The following is a 22,165-nucleotide window of genomic DNA, read 5'->3' as shown; positions in this document are numbered from 1 at the left end:
CCATAATCAGCCTATATCCGTTTATAGCTATCTGATCAAGGGCTATTTTGGTCTCTACAAGAAATTGTCTCAACTCGTTTGAAAGGGGAAGTCTCAAACTGCACTTGAAAGTGCAAGGGTAAAAGGCTACAAACCCTGTTGGAGGGCTTGATGTGACATCACCCTCTACAGGGGCACGAAGGATAACATCATCTGGAATTTGATACTTAACCCTATAGTATCTAAGCCTACTTTCACCAATTTTAAGGGCTTAGCATCAGCGCCCCAATTCCCAACCTCTTGACGCACCTTACGACTCTTTCTCTTTGTTGAGGTTTTTATATTACTAATAATTTATATGCTAGTGGTCTCTGAACAAGAGAATGCATCACTACTCTTCTTATAACTGAACGAGCCTTTATCCTATTTTTAGAGCCCTCTGCCTCAGACATAATTTAAACTAAGTTCTAGGGTTTCAATGCAAGCATCACAAATCCACACCAAATAAAGTGGCAGATAGTTGAAAACCGTAGAGACATGCAATCTATGAAGTATATCTGCAAGGACAAAGCATAGAGTCATGACAAAGTAAAGAAAGTTAGAAACTAACCTGAAAAAGATGATGAATGAGGCGATTCGATCGAAAAGTGATCTTCGCTAGAGCCAGTGATCATTACAAGTAGAAGTTAGAAGACAAAGAAATCACCAAATAGCCAAAAAAAAAAAAAAAAAGGAGGAAAACTTTAAGGGCAATGTCAGCGTTAAATCCCAACAGTTGGATAGATCACACAGTCAAGGATCAAAGCGCATGCCACAGCTACCAGGTGTCGCAGCCACAAGTCTCACATAACCAGCAACAGTTATAATGTGACAAACATGGTAGGTACGAACGCATAAATATGTTACCATCAATCGTCCACTCGCCATAACCATCGCCACGTGTGTAGAGCCCAATCATTTCAAATTGCAATTTTGAATTTTAAACCACCCAAGGGACTGTGACGTAGAAGCCAAACCCTGAAGCAAAAAAGGAGCAACGTGTGAGCCTTCTATATCTGGATTCTTTCCTCACTATTTTTTGCCATATCTTTTTTTTGGGTAACTAAATTTCATTAGAAGAAAAGAAAGAATATACCAAGGCCATAAAAACTCGGACAACCTACCTCATGACAAGCCCTAAGTTAGGTGCAAAAGAATCAAGTAATCTAAAAGATTACCATCAAAAGGCTAACTAGGCAAGAGCCTGTACAAAATCAAAAGCCCACTCTTCTCTTGTTATGCAATCTTAATACCAAGAATGTGAACAAGAGGAGCACAAACGAAGAAGCCCACACAAAGCAACTAAAACCAACGAAAAAGATCAAAAACAAAGAAACAGCTCCTCCCACAAGACAAGCCCTTGAGTGAGGACCAGAAAACAGAACAAAGACAAAAAAATACAAAGCCAACTACTTAGCAATTCTAACTTTAATAGCAAACAGACCACAACAACATCATGAGGGCATTAATCAATTGGACCGTGGGGTGGGTAAGAATTGAAAATGGACCTTGGAAGGCCCCAATCATCTGTCAAGCGCCTCTTATTGAAAGTAACCTTAAACTTTTTAAGCTCCATGGCTTTTTCTCTAACCACATACTTAATAGAGTCAATAATAGAATTAATATCTCTACATTCACCCCCAAACATCCTACTATTTCTCTCCTTCCAGATCCAATAAACCATGGCTCCCAAGCAAAGTTTGCCAATTGCATATTTAAGTTTTTTCTGTTTCCATCTTCTAGCAAGTAACAAAACATAATTCTCCCAAGGTTTTACAAGATAGCCCAAATGAGAGAGTTTAAGAATTCTACCCCAAAGTGCATAGGAGAAAGGACATTCAAAGAAGAGGTGATCAAGAGATTCTTGCCCCCCGTTACAAAAACAACAATTAGAATTAGGGACAATACCATACCTCATAAGCTTGTCTTTGGTCGGGAGCCTAGCTTTCATTACCATCCACAAGATCATAGCATGCCGAGGGATAGAATTTTGGAACCAAACTAGATCACTCCAAGCAACTTTCGGCCTTCTTTCTCTAGTAATTTCCCAAGCCGATTTGATAAAAAAAAAAATCCCAAAGAAGAGGGCCCCCAAAAAACTTTATCTTCCCCAAGTGAGGGATTAAAATTAATGGAATTTTTCATGTCCATGAGAGCTCAAGAGTTAGCCACAGGCCATTTCCAACTATCATTGTCAGTAACATCAATCAACATAGCTTCCCTGGCCAAACCCGAATCATGAATAATCTGCTCACCATAATTGCAAATCAACGGACCATTTGGATGCCAATTGTCAAGCCAAAGAGAAGTCAATTTGCCATTACCCACAATATTCCTAATCCTTTCCCTAACCAGCACCCTAAACTTAAGAATATGTCTCCAAACCTAAGTACAGTCTTGGGGAATTTTGATCTCCCATAAATTCCTATTCCTAATAAGGTAGACCTGAACCCAATTCACCCAAATAGACTTTGTCCTATGGTTACATAAATTCTAGAGGTGTTTGAGAGTGGCGGCAATGTTCCACTCCTTGGATTTGACAAACCCAAGCCCATCTTCATTCTTAGGAACACATACGTCCTCCCAAGCAATCCTTGCTTTATGTCTCTTCATATCCACACCAAACCAAAAGAACGCTCTTAGATAAGCATCAATTTCATTATGGATTTTAGAGGGAAGGGTAAAAAGTGAGGCCCAATAAACTTGGACACTCGAAAGAATAGATTTGATGAGAACCACTCTCCCCGTATAAGAAAGAAATCTACTTCTCCAAGAAGACACCCTAGCCAAAATTCTATCTAAAAGGGGTTGACACTCCCCATACGATAACTTAGAGGTAATGAGGGGAACTCCTAAGTATCTTATGGGAAGTTTGCCCTCAGCGTACTCAATCAAACTCAAAAGCTCTCTCTTCTCTTCACTAGAAACTTTGGATAAGAAAATGTTACTTTTATCAGGGTTGGCTCTCAAACTCTACAAATTCAAACTTTGAAAAGGCGACGTTAATAGAGAGAGGAAGTACTTCACTTGGCAAATAGCATACTTCATCAGCAAAACATAAGTGAGTACTCCCATTCCTTACACTCTCCAATGGAATTTAAGAGTTCGAATTGGTTGCCATTGATTAGCAATCGGGATAAAACCTCCATGTGAGTTTTAGAGTATGCCGTAGAGCCAATCAATTATTGTAGAATTGACTCTTTGTAATAATGTTCATTAATGAATAATAAAAGGCATTTTATTCTATATCGCGTAAATCATTATTATCGCAATATGTATTGATATATGTCCTTAGAATGTAAGACCGTGACGAGGGTATCAAGTGTTTCAAATCTTAATAGTGAGAACCTATGACACATATGGTGGCCATTCTAGAAACGTCCGTAGCCCCATTATTATCTAAAGTAAGGGCACAGATAATCGGTAAGGCTATCATAGTGTTGAACGACCCTGTCGAAAGGCAGTGACTGATCTCACTTGTCAAGGTTGTTTGGGACAACCTGGTGCAACACATGGGTGCTTGTTGTAGGCAGATATACCACAGCAAGTTCACTGGACTGACCTACCAAAGGATTCCTATGGATGGTAACCCCAGTGTCTATGGAACAAATCCTCTAATGAATGGTGGTGCATGTGATCCTTAGACTTGAGATCACCGGACGCCTTGTACACCGATTGGTACAATTTGACACTAGCCACGCAGTTCTATTCAGAGCTGTCATTACGTGGTGATTGGCTGTATTAAAGAGTTTATCAAGACTATGGTGGATTGACAGAGGATTCATCACCTCTCGGTACGGGAGAAGTTATCTCACGGCACAATTCAGTATAGGCAATGACACTAAAACTATGGCCACAGTGGGATTGAGTTGTTGCTCTATCCAGATTATAATACGGTTCATTGGTCCAGAAACTAAAATATATAATTCAGAGTAACCGAAGGTTGACACTATTTCTATGCCTTCGTCTCGTCGAGATAACGTATGATGAAAGGATCGTATTCTACGTAACCATATCGTTGACAGGTAGCTACTTTGCTGAATCCGAATCTATCGGGTGCCATGATGCCTTGCTAGGAGCCATCTTGGTCTTGTATTATGTGAGACATTATTGGTGTTAATCGCGATACTATACACTACCAGTATGATGAGGAGCCTATGGGTCACACACATAGAAGATAATTTAAGAGCCAAGAAGAAAGAGGGCGTTTTCGTCTTTTAGCGAAGGGTTTTTGGTAATTTCACAATGCAATTAAATTTGCTGAGGTCGTAGCCTTTTATTTAATTTGTTAAAAATTAAATAAGTGAAATTCGGTTAAATGTGTGTTCCCATAATTTAATTAAATCATCATTATTGTTAAATGTAATTAAATATTAATTGATTTTATTAAGATAATGATGAATTAAATTAAAATACTAATTGGGAGTGTTTGGCAACATGGGGGTGTTTGGGTTGGAGCCCAACCCATTCCATGTGGGAATAGGGCAACTTGGTTTGCCTATAAAGGAATAGTGTTTGTGTGATTTACAAATTAATTGAGATTTGCCTTTTTGATAGAAAAAGAAAACACTAACACACAGCAGCCTTTTGGAGACTCTCCCACGCCACTTTCATCCTTTTGATGAAAATCAAATACTCATTTTCTTCTTGATTTCTTAAGGCCAAGAGGATCTAGCAAATCCCTCCTTGGTTCTTGGTGGTTGTCTTCGTGTGGACTTCTTGGTTCGATCCTACACTTGATTGGTAGCAAACATGTTCAGAGGCAATATTGGGAGCCTCCAACATGGGTATGGTTCTCAAACCTTTGGATTTATTTTTCTGCAGATTCTTATATTTTGCATAAACTGTAAAATCTGTGCCTTGATTTTGGGTTCTAAGGAACGATCCGTGGTTGTAAATTTTTTGTTTTCCGCTGCGCAACGCGGTCGTTTCCTAACAGTAGTATCAAAGCCTAGGTACTAGATTTACAGTTATTGAATGGTTGATACATGTATTTGTTGATAACATGCTGCCTTGATGAATCTACCATGAAAAACCCAGATTTTGTTAAATCCGAAAATCTGTAAATCCACTGTTGATAAATGATAAATTGGTTTAATAATGTGTTGATGATGTTATTGGTTGGTTAATATCCTGGTTCGTTTGATTTGATTTGGATTCGTGTTTTACCAAAACTGCAAAAAACGCGAACTGTATGAATTGGGGATTTCCAGGTTTCGCCGCGTGAAGCTTTAGCTTCGCCGCGGCGAGGAACCTCTGGACAGTTTTCGCCGCGGTAAGATAAAAACCTTCGCCGCGGCGAAGTATGTGGCGGCTAACCTAATTTAAATCCTCGCCGCGGTGAATTATGCAGCAGGGAAGTGCATACTGTAAATCCTCGCCGCGGCGAAGGCTGTAGCTTTTCCAATTCTAATTTTTACAAAGGGACTAATCTGCAGTTTTAATAACCTATAAGCCAATGTACATTCTGCCATTTAAGAGGGTAATATTAATTAACCCACCCAATTCAAAAATGATTGTTTTTGAAATGTATGCTTTGTACTTGTTTGTAATTGCATGGTGCGCGGTACATGAGCCTTAGACCTAAGGGTGAATGTTTTATTATTTTGGGTATGTATGGCTGTAATATTTTAAATAGGGCCTGTGTTCCTGCCTTCTCTCCTCTCCTTTCTTGATGTACATTCTTTTTCTCATCTCATTCCCCTCGATGTAAATCGAGGTTTCTAAATTTGTTGATGTAAATTAGTTTAATATTAATTTTATTGTAAATTTAGAATGATGTTTTTGTAATGTCACTGGAGACGGAGCGAAGGCAGGAACTATACTTGAAGACTCAAGATATTTGTTACAAGATCCCTAGGTGACCCACCGATCCTCTAGGCTCGGGAGATCGGTTTAGTTAGGCCATGTACCGGCACTTTTAATATTTTGTTTAGAATGCATGCTAAGGTTATGTTGAATAACATGCCAAACAATGTCATTCTAACAAAGATAATAATCTGATGAGACATTAAATAACAAACCCCTCAACTAAGTATATTAGTCACGAATGCCTTCCATCACCATGGTTTTAATCAACCCACTGTTCGTCGAAACCTTGTTCGCCAAAGCGAAGGTACACTTCTACCAGTGGGAGGTTAAAATTCATTGGAGTTTCCTTAATGGTGATGGGTCGGTCCTTAAAATGACGTTTTGCTTTTCGCCAAAGCGAAGTTGATAAACGCGTCATAGGCATAGTAAGCACATATTATTTGTACGTGGTGACATGTAGTGCCACTCTACTGATACTGAGAATCACACTTGAGGACAATGGTTGGAGCCATTGGATTGTGTGATTGGCTTGTTGGCTTTTTCACATTTGAGGTTGATGGTGGGAGCTATCAATTGGTGTGGATTAAGTTTGTTGGCCTACCTAATCAACCCTTTTTGCTTGTTCGCCAAAGCGAAGGTTTAAATGGCAGGATGGGATCTCGGTCCACTAGAAAGCCAAGGCTTTCCCGAGTTAATAGTGAGGGCTATTGGCTTGAGTAAATAGTGGGAGCATCGTTTAATAAAACCTTATTAAATAATAATGAACTTTATAAATACTTTATCTTTCTGCAATTGTAGATTCACCGAAAATGAGCATTAGAACCTGCGACCGATAATCGAAAAAGAAAACAGGTTGGATGGATCCAATTCTCAGACTGGTATCGTAATCTTCGGATTATACTTAGTCAGAAAAGAAATGGTATATCCTTGAAAGCCATACATGGCTGAGCCTGATCCTGATCACTCAGGAATAAGGAAACTTATCAAAAGTTCCTTGATGATGCTGATAGCGTACAATGCTTGATGTTAGCATCGATGACACCTATGACAAAGCAGCATGAGAATATGATGCTTCTTCCATAATTCTACCCCTCAAGAGCTTTATGAACAAATGCTCGACATGAGAGGTCGAGTGTTCGAAAGCACTGTTTGGATGTCGTCTGACTGAGGGTGCCCAGTTGGTCCTCATGTCTCAAGATATCGGCACATAAGAGGCTTGAGACTTTGGGATGTGGTTTGGATGCAGAATTACAAATGGATTTAATTCTGCAATCCTTGCCTGACTCATATGCTCCTTTCATAATGAATTTCAATATGAACACGATGGAGAAAACCCTGTCAGAACTTCTGAACATGCTAAGGACTACAGAGCAGGACTTGAAAAGTCTAAGCCTGTTTTACTGGTTGCTGCCAGTAAAGCAAAGGGTAACGGCAAGGGTAAGGCTAAGGCCAAACCCAAGCCCAAGCCTAAAGGACAGGTTGCCTTGGTCCTGAGAGTGGCATAGAAAGAGCAAGGTAGTCTGCTTCTTTTGTGGCAAGCCTGGCCACTGAGGAAACACTGCAGGCTTTCCTCGCAAGTAAGAAGAAGTCAGAGGCTATGACTTCAGGTACTTTCATGATTGAGATTAATTTCTCTCCCTCAACATCTTGGGTCATGGACCACAGGATGTGGTACTCACGTTTGTACTGATGTGCAGGGACTAAGGTAGAGTAGAGTGCTCGCCAAGGGGAGGTGGACCTACGAGTTGGAATGGAGCACATGTGGCTGCATTAGCTGTAGGGACTTATTGTTTATCTTTGCCTACGGGTTTATTGTTGGAACTACATAACTGTTATCACGTACCTTCTTTTCTAGAAATATTATTTCAGTATCCGTTTGGATAATATGGGTATCATTTTGAGATATCTAATGGTTTTTGTCCTTTAGTTTGAATGGTATTCTATTTGGAATTGCAAGGTTATACAATGGATTATATGTTCTTGATTTAACAATAAAGATATTCTCAATATTGAAACCAAGAAAGCTAAACATAGCGATCAAAACCAAACATATCTCTGGCATTGTAGATTGTGTCATGTTAATAAGACTCGCTTGCAAAACTTCAAAGGGATGGATTTTTGCCCCTTTTGACTTCCAGTCATTTGAGGTATGCGAGTCATGCCTTTTAGGCAAGATGACCGTCTCCTTTCACAAGACAAAGTGAAAGGGCTACTGAACTGTTAGGCATCAGCCTAGTGATGTATGTGGTCCACTAACAGTTGAAGCCAGAGTGGATATTCATACTTCATCACATTTACTGTTATTCATTAGAGATATGGTTATGTCTACCTTATGAGACATAAATCTGAAGCCTTTGAATAATTCAAGGAATTCAGGAATGAAGTAGCAAAATATGTTGGGCAAAATTATTAAAGCTCTTCGGTCGATCTGTTAGAGTAGATGCCCTAGAGCCATCAATTATTGTGGAATTGACTCTTTGTAATAAGTTCATTAATCAATATAAAAGGCATTTTATTCTATATCGCATAAATCATTATTATTATTGCAATATGTATTGATATATGTCCTTAGAATGGTAGAACCGTGCGAGGTATCAGTGTTTCAAATCTTGATAGTGGAACCCTATGAGCACATATGGTGGCCATTCTAGAGAACGCCGTAGCCCTAGTATTATCTGAATAAGGCACAGATATACGGTAAGGCTATCATAGGTTGAACGACCCTGTCGAAAGGCAGTGACTGATCTCACTTGTCAAGGTTGTTTGGTACAACCTGGTGCAACACATGGGTGTTGTTGTAGGCGGATACCGCAGCAAGTTCACTGGACTGACCCACCAGAGGATTCCATATGGATGGTAACCCCAGTGTCTTGGAACAAATCCTCTAACGAATGGTGGTGCATGTGATCCTTAGACTTGAGGTCACCGGAGTGCCTTGTGCACCGACTGGTACAGTTTGACACTAGCCTAACGCAGTTCTATTCAGAGCTGTCAGTACGGTGGGTGATTGGCTATATCAAAAGTGTATCAAGACTATGGTGGATTACAAGGATTCATCACTCCCGGGTACGGGAGAAGTTATCTCACGGCGCAATTCAGTATATGGCAATGACACTAAAACTGTGGCCACAGTGGGATTGAGTTGTTGCTCTATCCAGATTGTAATACGGGTCATGGTCCAGAAACTGAATATATAATTCGAGAGTAACCGAAGGTTGACACTATTTCTATGCCTTCGTCTCGTCGAGATAACGTATGATGAAAGGCTCGTATTCTACGGTAACCATATCTGAAGGTAGCTACTTTGCTGAATCCGAATCTATCGGGTGGCCATGATGCCTTGCTAGGGCCAATCTGGTCTGTGTATTAGTGAGACGATTAATTGGTGTTATCGCGATACTATACACTACCGGTATGATGAGGAGCCTATGGGTCACACACAGAAGATAATTTAAGAGCCAAGAGAAAGAGGGCGTTTTCGTCTTTTTAGGCAAAAGGGTTTTTGGTAATTTCACAGTGCAATTAAATTTGCTGAGGTCGTAGCCTATTATTTAATTTGTTAAAAAATTAAATAAGTGAAATTACGGTTAAATGTGTGTTCCACATATTAATTAAATCATCATTATTGTTAAATGTTAATTAATATAATTGATTTTAATTAAGATAATGATGAATTAAATTAAATATCAAATTGGGAATGTTTGTGCAACATGGGGTTTGGGTTGGAGCCCAAGCCCATTCCATGTGGGAATAGGGCAACTTGGTTTGCCTATAAAAAGAAATATTGTGTGATTTCATTCTTTAATTTTAAAAGAAAACACAGCAGCCCTTATACACTCTCTCACGCCAATCTCACTGTTTGATTGAAAAATCAAATACTGATCTTCTTCTTGATTTCTTAAGGCCAAGGAGGATCTAGCAAATCCCTCCTTGGTTCTTGGTGGTTGTCTTCGTGTGGACTTCTTGGTTCGATCCTACACTTGGATCGGTAGCAAACACATTCAGAGACACATTGGTGGAGCCTCCAAACGTGGTATAATCTAAACCTTTGGATTTATTTTTTCTGCAGATTCATATTATGCATAACTACTGTAAAATCTATGCCTGATTTTGGGTTCTAAGGAACGATCCGTAGTTGTAAAATTTTTGTTTTCCGCTGCGCAACCGGGTCGTTTCCTAACAGTGGTATCAGAGCCTTAGGGTACTAGATTTACAGTTATTGAATGGTTGATACATGTATTGTTGATAACATGCTGCCTTGATGAATCTGCCATGAAAAACCCGTTTTTGAAATCTGTAAAATCTGAAAAATCAGTTTATGCAGAATGATTCAAATGATAAACTGGTTTATGTGTTGATGATGTTATATTGTTGGTTAATATCCTGGTTGAACCGTGTGCGTTTGTATTGAATTTGGATTAGTGTTTTACACAAAAAACTGCAAAAACGCGAACTGTAGGAATTGGGGATTTCCAGGTTTCGCCGCGGCGAAGCTAAAGCTTCGCCGCGGCGAGGAGCCTCTGGACAGTTTCGCGCGGCGAAGATAAAACCTTCGCCGCGGCGAAATCTTTGGCGGCTAGACTAATTTAAATCCTCGCCGCGGCGAAGATAAAACCTTCGCCGCGGCGAAGGATGTAGTTTTCCCATTCTGTATTTTTTTTTCCTGAAAGGACTAATCTGCAGTTTTAATACCTATAAAGCCAATGTACATTCTGCACATTTAAGAGGGTAATTAATTAATTAACCCCACATTCAAAAATTGATTGTTTTGAAATGTATACTTGTACTTGTTTGTATATGCATGGTGCGCGGTACATGAGCCTTAGACCTAAGGGTGAATGTTTTAAATTATTTTGGTATGTATGGCTGTAATATTTTAAATAGGTCCGGTGTCCTGCCTTCCTCTTCTTCTTTAATGTACATTCTTTTCTCATCTCATTCCCCTCGAATGTAAATCGAGGTTTCTAAATTTGTTGATGTAAAATAGTTTAATATTAATTTATTGTAAATTTAGAATGAGTTTTTGTAATGTACCTGGAGACGGAGCGAAGGACGAGCAACCATACTTGAAACTCAAGATATTTGTTACAGGATCCCTATGACCCACGATCCCTCTAGGCTCGAGGAGATCGGTTTTAGTTGCCATGTACCGGCACTTTAATATTTTGTTTAGAATGCATGCTAAGGTTGAATGTTGAATAACATGCCAAACAATGTCATTCTAACAAAGATAATAATCTGATGAGACATTAAATAACAAACCCCTCAACTAAGTATATAAGTCACCTCTGCCTTCCATCACCATGGTTTTAATCAAACCACTGTCTCGAAACCTTGTTCGCCAAAGCGAAGGGTACACTTCTACCAGTGGGAGGTTAAATTCATTGGAGTTTCCTTAATGGTGATGGGTCGACTTAAATGACGGTTTGCTTGTTCGCCAAAGCGAAGGTTGATAAACGCGTACTAGGCTAGTAGAGCGTACACATATTATGTGTACGTGGTGACATGTAGTGTCCACTCTACTGATACCTGAGAATCACACTTGAGGACAATGGTTGGAGCCATTGAATTGGGTGATTGGCTTTTTGGCTTTTTCACATTGAGGTTGATAGTGGGAGCTATCAATTGGTGTGGATTAAGTTTGTTGGCCTACCTAATCAACCCTTTTGGCTTGTTCGCCAAAGCGAAGGTTTGAAATGGGCAGGATGGGATCGTCGTCCACTAGGAAGAGCCACGGGCTTTCCCGAGTTAATAGTGAGGGCTATTGGCTTGAGTAAAATAGTGGGAGCATCGTTTAATAAACCATATTAAATAATATAACCTTATAATAACTTTATCTTTTCTGCAATTGTAGATTCACCGAAAATGAGTATTATGAACCTGCGCCGATAATCGAAAAAGAAAACAGGTGGATGGATCCAATTTCTCAGACTGGTATCGTAATCTTCGATTATACTTAAGTCAGAAAAGAAATTGTATATCCTTGAAAGCCATACATGGCTGAGCCTGATCCTGATGCCACTCAGAAGTAAGGATACTTCAAAAGTTCCTTGATGATGCTGATAGCGTACAATGCTGATGTTAGCATCGATGACACCTATGCTGCAAAAGCAGCCATGAGAATATGGATGCTTCTTCCTAATTCTACACCACTCAAGGAGCTTTATGAACAAATGCTCGACATGAGAGGTACAAGGTGTCGAAAGCACTGTTTGGGAGTCGTCTGACTGAGGGTGCCCAAGTTGGTCCTCATGTGCTCAAGATGATCGAGCACATTGAGAGGCTTGAGACTTTGGGATGTGGCTTGGATGCAATTACAAATGGATTTAATTCTGCAATCCTTGCCTGACTCATATGCTCCGTTCATAATGAATTTCAATATGAACACGATGGAGAAAACCCTGTCAGAACTTCTGAACATGCTGAGGACTGCAGAGCAGGACTTGAAAAATCCAAGCCTGTTTTACTGGTTGCTGCCAGTAAAGCAAAGGGTAACGGCAAGGGTAAGGCCAGCCAAACCCAGCCTAGCCCAAAGGACAGGTTGCTCTTGGGCCTGGAGTGGCATAGGAAAGGGCAATTATGCTCGCTTCTTTTGTGGCAAGCCTGGCCACTGGAGGAAACACTGCAAGGCTTTCCTCGCAAGTAAAGAAGTCAGAGGCTACGACCTCAGGTACTTCATGATTGAGATTAACTTCTCTCCCTCAACATCTTGGGTCATGGCCACAGGATGTGGTACTCACATTTGTACTGATGTCAGGGACTAAGGCAGAGTAGAGTGCTCGCCAGGGAGAGGTGGACCTACGAGTTGGAAATGGAGCACATTGTGGCTGCTATGTAGGGACTTATTGTTTCTCTTTTGCCTACGGGCTTATTGTTGGAACTACATAACTGTTATCACGTACCTTCTATTCTAGAAATATTATTTCAGTATCCGTTTTGGATAATATGGGGTATCATTTTGAAGATCTATGGATTGTTGTCCTTTAGTTTGAATGGTATTCTATTTGGAATTCAAGGTTATATAATGGATTATATGTTCTTGATTTAAACAATAAAGATATTCTCAATATTGAAACCAAGAAAGCAAACATAGCGATCAAAACCAAACATATCTCTGGCATTGTAGATTGTGTCATGTTAATAAGACTCGCATTGCAAACTTCAAAGGGATGGAGTTTTGGCCCCTTTGACTTTCAGTCATTTGAGGTATGCGAGTCATGCCTTTAGGCAGATGACCAAGTCTCCTTTCACAGGACAAAGTGAAAGGGCTACTGACACGTTAGGCATCATCCATAGTGATGTATGTGGTCCACTAACAGTTGAAGCCAGAGGTGGATATTCATATCATTCATCATTTACTGATGATTTCAGTAGATATGGGTTATGTACCTTATGAGACATAAATCTGAAGCCTTTATAAATTCAAGGAATTCAGGAATGAGAGTACAGAATATGTTGGGCAAAAGTATTAAAGCTCTTCGTCGGATCGAGGAGGTGAATACTTAAGCTCGGGGTTTTCTGAGTACCTGAAGAATGTGGATAGTATCACAACTCACCCCCCCTTATACACCCACACACAGGAGTGTCAGAAGGAGGAAAGGACCTTACTTGACATTGTTAGGTCCATGATGAGTTTTAGTGATTTACCTGCATCGTTCTGGGGTTATGCCCTAGAGACTGCGACTCACGTTTTAAACCGTGTGCCGTAAAGTCTGTATATAAGACTCCATATGAGCTATGGAGTGGGCGAAAGCCCAACTTGTCTTGTCTAAGGATTGGTTTGCGAAGCTTTGTTAAGAAACTGACTTCGAACAAGCTGGGCCCAAATCCTGAAATGTATATTTGTGGGTATCCAAAGGAGACCAAAGGATACTATTTCTACCACCAACGAAGCGCAAAATTTTTGTTGCTCGATCTGGTGTCTTCCTAGAAAAGGAACATTTCTAAGAAGTACTAGTGGGAGAAAAATAGAACTTGTGAAGTTCTAGAACCCAAGATATACTAACGAAGGACGGGATGATGTGCCACAGGAGTGGTTGAGCATCATGAGGAGGTTACTCCACAAATTGTGATCAAAGAGAACCACCTAGATAGCAGGAGCTACGTAATCTGGGAGAGTACGCCATGAGCCCGAGAGATACGGTTATCTCGTGACTCAACATGGTGACGTACTAGTCTATCAAGACGATGAACCCAGAACCTACGAGCGCTATAAATCGGATCCAGATTCCATTATGCTGAACCATGAATCTGAGATGGACTCCATGTACCAGAACCAGTGGTCTCTGGTGGAACCACCTGAAGGGTAAAACCTATATGTGTAAATGGGTCTTCAAGAAGAAGACTGACATGGATCACGTGCATATATAAGCACGGCTGTTGCCAAAGTTTCAAACAAATTCATGGCATTGACTATGAAAACCTTTTCGCCGGTTGCCATGATTAAATCCATCCGGATTATGCTTGCAATTGCTTCATAATGACTATGAATTTGCAAATGGATGTCAAAACTGCTTTCCTGAACGGAAACCTATAGGATGTGTATATGACACCACTGATGTTTCGTTCTTGATAGTCAGCTATAAGGTATGCAAGTTGCAAGATCCATTTATGGACTCAACAAGCTTCAAGGAGCTGGAACATTCGTTTTGATGAGGCCGTAAAGAATTCGTTTTATCAAAACGAAGATGAGCCCTGTGTTTACAAGAAATGAGTGGGAGCGCAGTAGCATTCCTAGTGTTGTAGCGATGACATACTTCTGATCGGGAATGATATACCGAACTTGCAGTCGGTAAAGACTTTGGTATACCAAGTGCTTCTCCATGAAAGACTTAGGGGAAGCAGCCTACATCCTTGGTATAAAGATCTATCGTGATAGACGCTAGGTTGCTTGGCCTAAGTCAGAGTGCATATATTGACAAAGTCTGAAACGATTCAGTATGGAAAATCCAAGAAAGGATTTCTTCCGATGTCACATGTTTTTATCTCTCTAAGGAATTTTGTCCTAAAACACAAGATGAGAGAGATAGGATGAAGAGGATCCCATATGCATCAGCAATTGGATCCATCATGTTTCCATGCTGTGTACTCGGATGATGTCTCATGTGCTTTGAGCACTTGTAGTAGATATCAATCGGATCTAGGTGAGCGTCACTGGATGGCTGTCAAGAAATATTCTATTTACTTGAAGAGGACTAAGGATATGTTCTTGGTTATGGAGGGGAAGATGCGCTCACTGTAAGAGGATACAGTGATGCTAGTTTCCAAACGGACAAAGACGATTATCGATCGCAATCAGTTTTGTATTTTGTCTCAATGGCGGTGCAGTGAGCTGGAAGAGCTCCAAGCAATGCACTGTGCGGACTCTACAATGGAGGCTGAGTATATTGCATTGTCAGATCGGCCAAGGAGGCAGTCTGGATTAAGAAGTTCGTCATTGAACTTGTGTGGTTTCTACGATTGTTGATCCGATAGACATCTATTGTGACAACAATGGAGCAATTGCTCAAGCTAGGGAACCACGGTCTCATCAGAAGTCCAGACACATACTCAGACGATTCCATCTCATCAGAGAGATAGTTGAGAGGAAAGACGTGCAGATTAGTAAAGTGCATACTGACGACAATCTCGCAGATCCACTTACAAAGCCTCTTCGCAGCAGAAGCATGAAAGGCACTTGAAATCATTTGGTATTAAATACATGAATGATTGGCTATAGTGCAAGTTGGGAGATTGTTAGAGTAGATGCCCTAGAGCCAATCATTATTGTGGAATTGACTCTTTGTAATATGTTCATTACTCAATAATAAAAGGCATTTTATTCTATATCGCTAATCATTATTATTATTGCAATATGTATGATATATGTCCTTAGAAATGGTAGAACCGTGACGAGGGTATCAAGTGTTTCAAATCTTGATAGTGAGAACCCTATGAGCACATATGGTGGCCATTCTAGAAACGTCCGTAGCCCTAGTATTATCTGAAATAGGGCACAGATTACGGTAAGCTATCATAGTGTTGAACGACCCTGTCGAAAGGCAGTGTGATCTCACTGTCAAGGTTGTTTGGTGACACCTGGTGCAACACATGGGTGCTTGTTGTAGGGCGATATACCGCAGCAAGTTCACTGGACTGACCCACCAGAGGATTCCATATGGATGGTAACCCAGTGTCTAGGAACAATCCTCTAACGAAGGGTGGTGCATGTGATCCTTAGACTTGAGGTCACCGGAGTGCCTTGTGCACCGACTGGTACAGTTTGACACTAGCCTAACGCAGTTTCTATTCGAGCTGTCAGTACGGTGGTGATTGGTATATCAAGAAGTGTATCAAGACGTGTGGATTGACAAGGATTCATCACTCCCGGTACGGGAGAATTATCTCACGCGCAATTCAGTATATGGCAATGACACTAAAACTGTGGCCACAGTGGGATTGAGTTTTGCTCTATCCAGATTGTAATACGGGTCATGTGTCCGAAACTGAATATATAATACGAGAGTAACCGAGGTTGACACTATTTCTATGCCTTCGTCTCGTCGAATAACGATGATGAAAGGATCGTATTGTACGGTAACCATATCGTTGAAAGGTAGCTACTTTGCTGAATCGAATCTATCGGGTGGCCTGATGCCTTGCTAGGGGCCAATCTTGGTCTGTGTATTAGTGAGACGATTAATTGGTGTAATCGCGATACTATACACTACCGGTATGATGAGGAGCCTATGGGTCACACACATAGAAGATATTTAAGAGCAGAAGAAAGAAGGGCGTTTTCGTCTTTTTAGGCAAAAGGGTATTTTGGTAATTTCACAGTGCAATTAAATTTGCTGAGGTCGTAGCCTTTATTTAATTTGTTAAAAAATTAAATAAGTGAATTACGGTTAAATGTGTGTTCGCACATATTTAATTAAATCATCATTATTGTTAAATGTTAATTAAATATAATTGATTTTAATTAAGATAATGATGAATTAAATTAAAATATCAAATTGGGAATGTTTGGCAACATGGGTGTTTGGTTGGAGCCCAAGCCCATTCCATGTGGGAATAGGGCAACTTGGTTTGCCTATAAAAAGAATGTGTGTGATTCATTCTTTAATTAAAGAAAACACAGCAGCCCTTTATACACTCTCTCACGCCAATCTCACTGTTTGATTGAAAAATCAAATACTGATCTTCTTCTTGATTTCTTAAGGCCAAGGAGTCTAGCAAATCCCTCCTTGGTTCTTGTGGTTGTCTTCGTGTGGACTTCTTGGTTCGATCCTACACTTGGATCGGTAGCAAACACATTCAGAACAACATTGGTGGAGCCTCCAAACGTGGTATAAATCTAAACCTTTGGATTTATTTTTCTGCAGATTCATATTATGCATAACTGTAAAATCTATGCCCTGATTTTGGGTTCTAAGGAACTCCGTAGTTGTAAAATTTTGTTTTCCGCTGCGCAACCGGGTCGTTCCTAACAGGTCGAGGAGGGAATACTTAAGCTCGGGGTTTTCTGAGTACCTGAAGGAATGTGGGATAGTATCACAACTCACCCCTCCTTATACACCCCAACACAATGGAGTGTCAGAAAGGAGGAATAGAACTTTACTTGACATGGTTAGTCCATGATGAGTTTTAGTGATTTACCTGCATCGTTCTGGGGTTATGCCCTAGACTGCGACTCACGTTTTAAACCGTGCCGTCAAAGTCTATAGATAAGACTTCATATGAGCTATGGAGTGGGCAAAGCCAACTTATCTTATCTAGGATTTGGGTTGCGAAGCTTATGTTAAAAATTGACTTCGGACAAGCTGGGCCCAAAATCTGTAAATGTATATTTGTGGGTATCCAAAGGAGACCAAAGGATACCATTCTATACCACCCAGAAAGCGCAAATCTTTGTTGCTCGATCTGGTGTTCTTATTAGAAAAGAACATTCTCTAAGAAGTACTAGTGGGAGAAAAGTAACTCGATGAGTTCTAGAACCATAAGATATACTAGACGAAGGACGGGATGATGTCCACAGGAAGTGGTTGACATCATGAGGAGGTTACTCCACAAATTGTGGGTCAAAGTGAACCACCTCAGGTAGCACAGGACTACATAGATCTGGGAGAGTACGCCATGAGCCCGAGAGATACGGTTACTTCGTGACTCAACATGGTGATGTACTAGTCTATCAAGCGATGAACCCAGAACCTACGAAGACGCTATATCGGATCCAGATTCCGTTAAATGGCTTGAAGCCATGAAATCTGAGATGGACTCCATGTACCAAACCAAGTGTGGTCTCTGGTGGAACCACCTGAAGGGAATAAACCCATAGGGTGTAAATGGGTCTTCAAGAAGAAGACTACATGGATGGCAACGTGCATACTTATAAAGCACGGCTGGTTGCCAAAGGTTTAAAACAAATTCATGGCATTGACTATGAAGAAACCTTTTCGCCGGTTGCCATGATTAAATCCATCCGGATTATGCTTGCAATTGCTGCATATCATGACTATGAGATTTGGCAAATGGATGTCAAAACTGCTTTCTGAACGGAAACCTTGAGGAAGATGTGTATATGACACAACCTATGGTTTCGTTTTGATAGTCAAGCTAATAAGGTATGCAGTTGCAGAGATCCATTTATGGACTCAACAAGCTTCAAGGAGCTGGAACATCGTTTTGATGAGGCCTTAAAAGAATTCGGTTTTATCAAAAACGAAGATGAGCCCTGTGTTACAAGAAAGTGAGTGGGAGCGCAGTAGCATTCCTATGTTGTGTATGTTATGACATACTTCTGATCAAATGATATACCGAACTTGCAGTTGGTAAAGACTTGGTTATCCAAGTGCTTCTCCATGAAAGACTTAGGGGAAGCAGCCTACATCCTTGGTTAAAGATCTATCATGATAGATCGCGTAGGTTGCTTGGCCTAAGTCAGAGTGCATATATTGACAAAGTACTGAAACGATTCAGTATGGAAGAATCCAAGAAAGGATTTCTTCCGATGTCACATGGTGTTTATCTTCTAAGGAATTGTGTCCTAAAACACAGATGAGAGAGATAGGATGAAGAGGATCCCATATGCATCAGCAAATGGATCCATCATTATGCCATGCTATGTACTCGGATTGATGTCTCATGTGCTTTGAGCACTTGTAGTAGATATCAATCGGATCCAGGTGAGCGTCACTGGATGGCTGTCAGAATATTCTTAAGTACTTGAAGAGGACTAAGGATATGTTCTGTGTTTATGAGGGGAAGATGAGCTCACTGTAAGAGATACAGTGATGCTAGTTTCAAACGGACAAAGACGTTATCGATCGCAATCAGGGTTGTATTTTGTCTCAATGGCGGTGCAGTGAGCTGGAAGAGCTCCAAGCAAAGCACTGTAGCGGACTCTACAATGGAGGCTGGGTATACTGCATGTCAGATGCAGCCAAGGAGGCAGTCTGGATAAGAAGTTTGTCACTGAACTTGTGTGGTTCTACGATTGTTGATCCTATAGACATCTATTGTGACAACAATGGAGCAATTGCTTAAGCTAGGGAACCACGGTCTCATCAGAAGTCCAGACACATACTCAGACGATTCCATCTCATCAGAGAGATAGTTGAGAGGAAGACGTGCAGATTAGTAAAGTGCTACTGACGACAATCTTGCAGATCCACTGACAAAGCCTTTGTCGCAGCAAGCATGAAAGGCACTTGAAATCATTTGTATTAAATACATGAATGATTGGCTATAGTGCAAGTGGGAGATTGTTAGAGTAGATGCCCTAGAGCCAATCAATTATTGTAGAATTGACTCTTTGTAATAATGTTCATTAATCAATAATAAAGGCATTTTTTCTATATCGCATAAATCATTATTATTGCAATATGTATTGATATATGTCCTTAGAATGGTAGAACCTGACGAGGGTATCAAGTGTTTCAAATCTTGATAGTGAGAACCCTATGACACATATGGTGGCCATTCTAGAAACGTCCTAGCCCTAGTATTATTCTGAAGTAAGGGCACAGATAATACGGTAAGGCTATCTAGTGTTGAACGACCCGTCGAAAGGCAGTGACTGATCTCACTTATCAAGGTTGTTTGGTGACAACCTGGTGCAACACATGGGTGCTTGTTGTAGGCAGATATACCGCAGCAAGTTCACTGGACTGACCCACCAAAGGATTCCATATGGATGGTAACCCCAGTGTCTATGGAACAAATCCTCTAATGAATGGTGGTGTCATGTGATCCTTAGACTTGAGATCACCGGAGCGCCTTGTACACCATTGGTACAATTTGACACTAGCCTAACGCAGTTCTATTCAGAGCTGTCAGTACGGTGTGATTGGCTGTATTAAGGAGTGTATCAAGACTATGGTGGATTGACAGGGATTCATCACTCCCGGTACGGGAGAAGTTATCTCACGGCGCAATTCAGTATATGGCAATGACACTAAAACTGTGGCCACAGTGGATTGAGTTGTTGCTCTATCCAGATTATAATATGGGTCATTGGTCCAGAAACTGAATATATAATATCGAGAGTAACCGAAGGTTGACACTATTTCTATGCCTTCGTTCTCATCGAGATAACGTATGATGAAAGGATCGATGTACGGTAACCATATCGTTGACAGGTAGCTACTTTGCTGAATCCGAATCTAGCGGTGGCCATGATGCCTTGCTATGAGCCAATCTTGGTCTGTGTATAGTGAGACGATTAATTGGTGTTAATCGCGATACTATACACTACACGGTATGATGAGGAGCCTAGGGTCACACACATAGAAGATAATTTAAGAGCCAAGAAGAAAGAAGGGCGTTTTCGTCTTTTTAGGCGAAAGGGTATTTTGGTAATTTCACAGTGTAATTAAATTTGCTGAGGTCGTAGCCTTTATTTATTTGTTAAAAATAAATAGTGAAATTGCGGTTAAATGTGTGTTCGCACATATTTAATTAAATCATCATTATTGTTAATGTTAATTAAATATTAATTGATTTTAATTAAGATAATGATGAATTAAATTAAAATCTAATTGGGAGTGTTTGGCAACATGGGGTGTTTGGGTTGGAGCCCAAGTCCATTCCATTGGGAATAGGGCAACTTGGTTTGCCTATAAAAGGAATAGTGTTTGTGTATTTAACAATAATTGAGATTTGCCTTTTCGATAGAAAAGAAAAAACATAACACACAGCAGCCTTTTGGAGACTCTCCCACGCCACTTTCATCCTTTGATTGAAAAATCAAATACTCATTTTCTTCTTGATTTCTTAAGGCCAAGGAGGATCTAGCAAATCCCTCCTTGGTTCTGGTGGTTGTCTTCGTGTGGACTTCTTGTTCGATCTACACTTGGATCGGTAGCAAACACGTTCAGAGCAATATTGGTGGACCTCCAACGTGGGTATGGTTCTCAAACCTTTGGATTATTTTTCTGCAGATTCTTATATTTGCATAAACTGTAAAATCTGTGCCTTGATTTTGGGTTCTAAGAACGATCCGTGGTTGTAAATTTTTTGTTTTCCGCTGCGCAACCGGGTCGTTTCTAACAGGAGTAGGTGCCCTAGAGCCAACATTATTGTAGGATTGACTCTTTGTAATAATGTTCATTAATCAATAAACGGCATTTTATTCTATATCGCGTAATCATTATTATTGCAATATGTATTGATATATGTCCTTAGAATGGTAGAACCGTGACAAGAATATCAAGTGTTTCAAATCTTGATAGTGAGAACCCTATGAGCACATATGGTGGCCATTCTAGAATGTCCTAGCCCCGTATTATTCTGAAGTAAGGAACAGATAATACGTAAGGCTATCATAGTGTTGAATGACCCTGTCGAAAGGTAGAGACTGATCTCACTTGTCAAGGTTGTTTGGTGACAACCTGGTGCAACACATGGGTGCTAGCTGTAGGGGATTCTTGCAGCACGTTCACTAGACTGACACACCAGAGGATTCCATATAGATGGTAACCCTAGTGTCTATGGAACAAATCCTCTAACAATGGTGGTGCATGTATCCTTAGACTTGAGATCACCGGAGCGCCTTGTGCACCGATTGGTGTAGTTTGACACTAGCCTAACACAGTTCTTTTCAGAGCTGTCAATACGTGGTGATTGGCTGCATCAAGGAGTGTTATCAAGACTATGGTGGATTGACAGAGGATTCATCACTCTCGATATGGGAGAAAGTTATCTCACGACGTAATTCAGTATATGGCAATGACACTAAAACTGTGACCACAGTGGGATTGAGTTGTTCTCTATCCAGTTTATAATACGGGTCATTGGTCCAGAAACTGAATAAATAATATCGAGAGTAACCGAAGGTTGACACTATTATATGCCTTTG

Source organism: Pistacia vera, unplaced genomic scaffold (genome assembly GCF_008641045.1).
Source record: "Pistacia vera cultivar Batoury unplaced genomic scaffold, PisVer_v2 Contig518, whole genome shotgun sequence".
Lineage (NCBI taxonomy): Eukaryota > Viridiplantae > Streptophyta > Magnoliopsida > Sapindales > Anacardiaceae > Pistacia > Pistacia vera.
The sequence above is the reverse complement of the archived record's forward strand: the minus strand, read 5'-3'. Positions refer to the sequence as shown.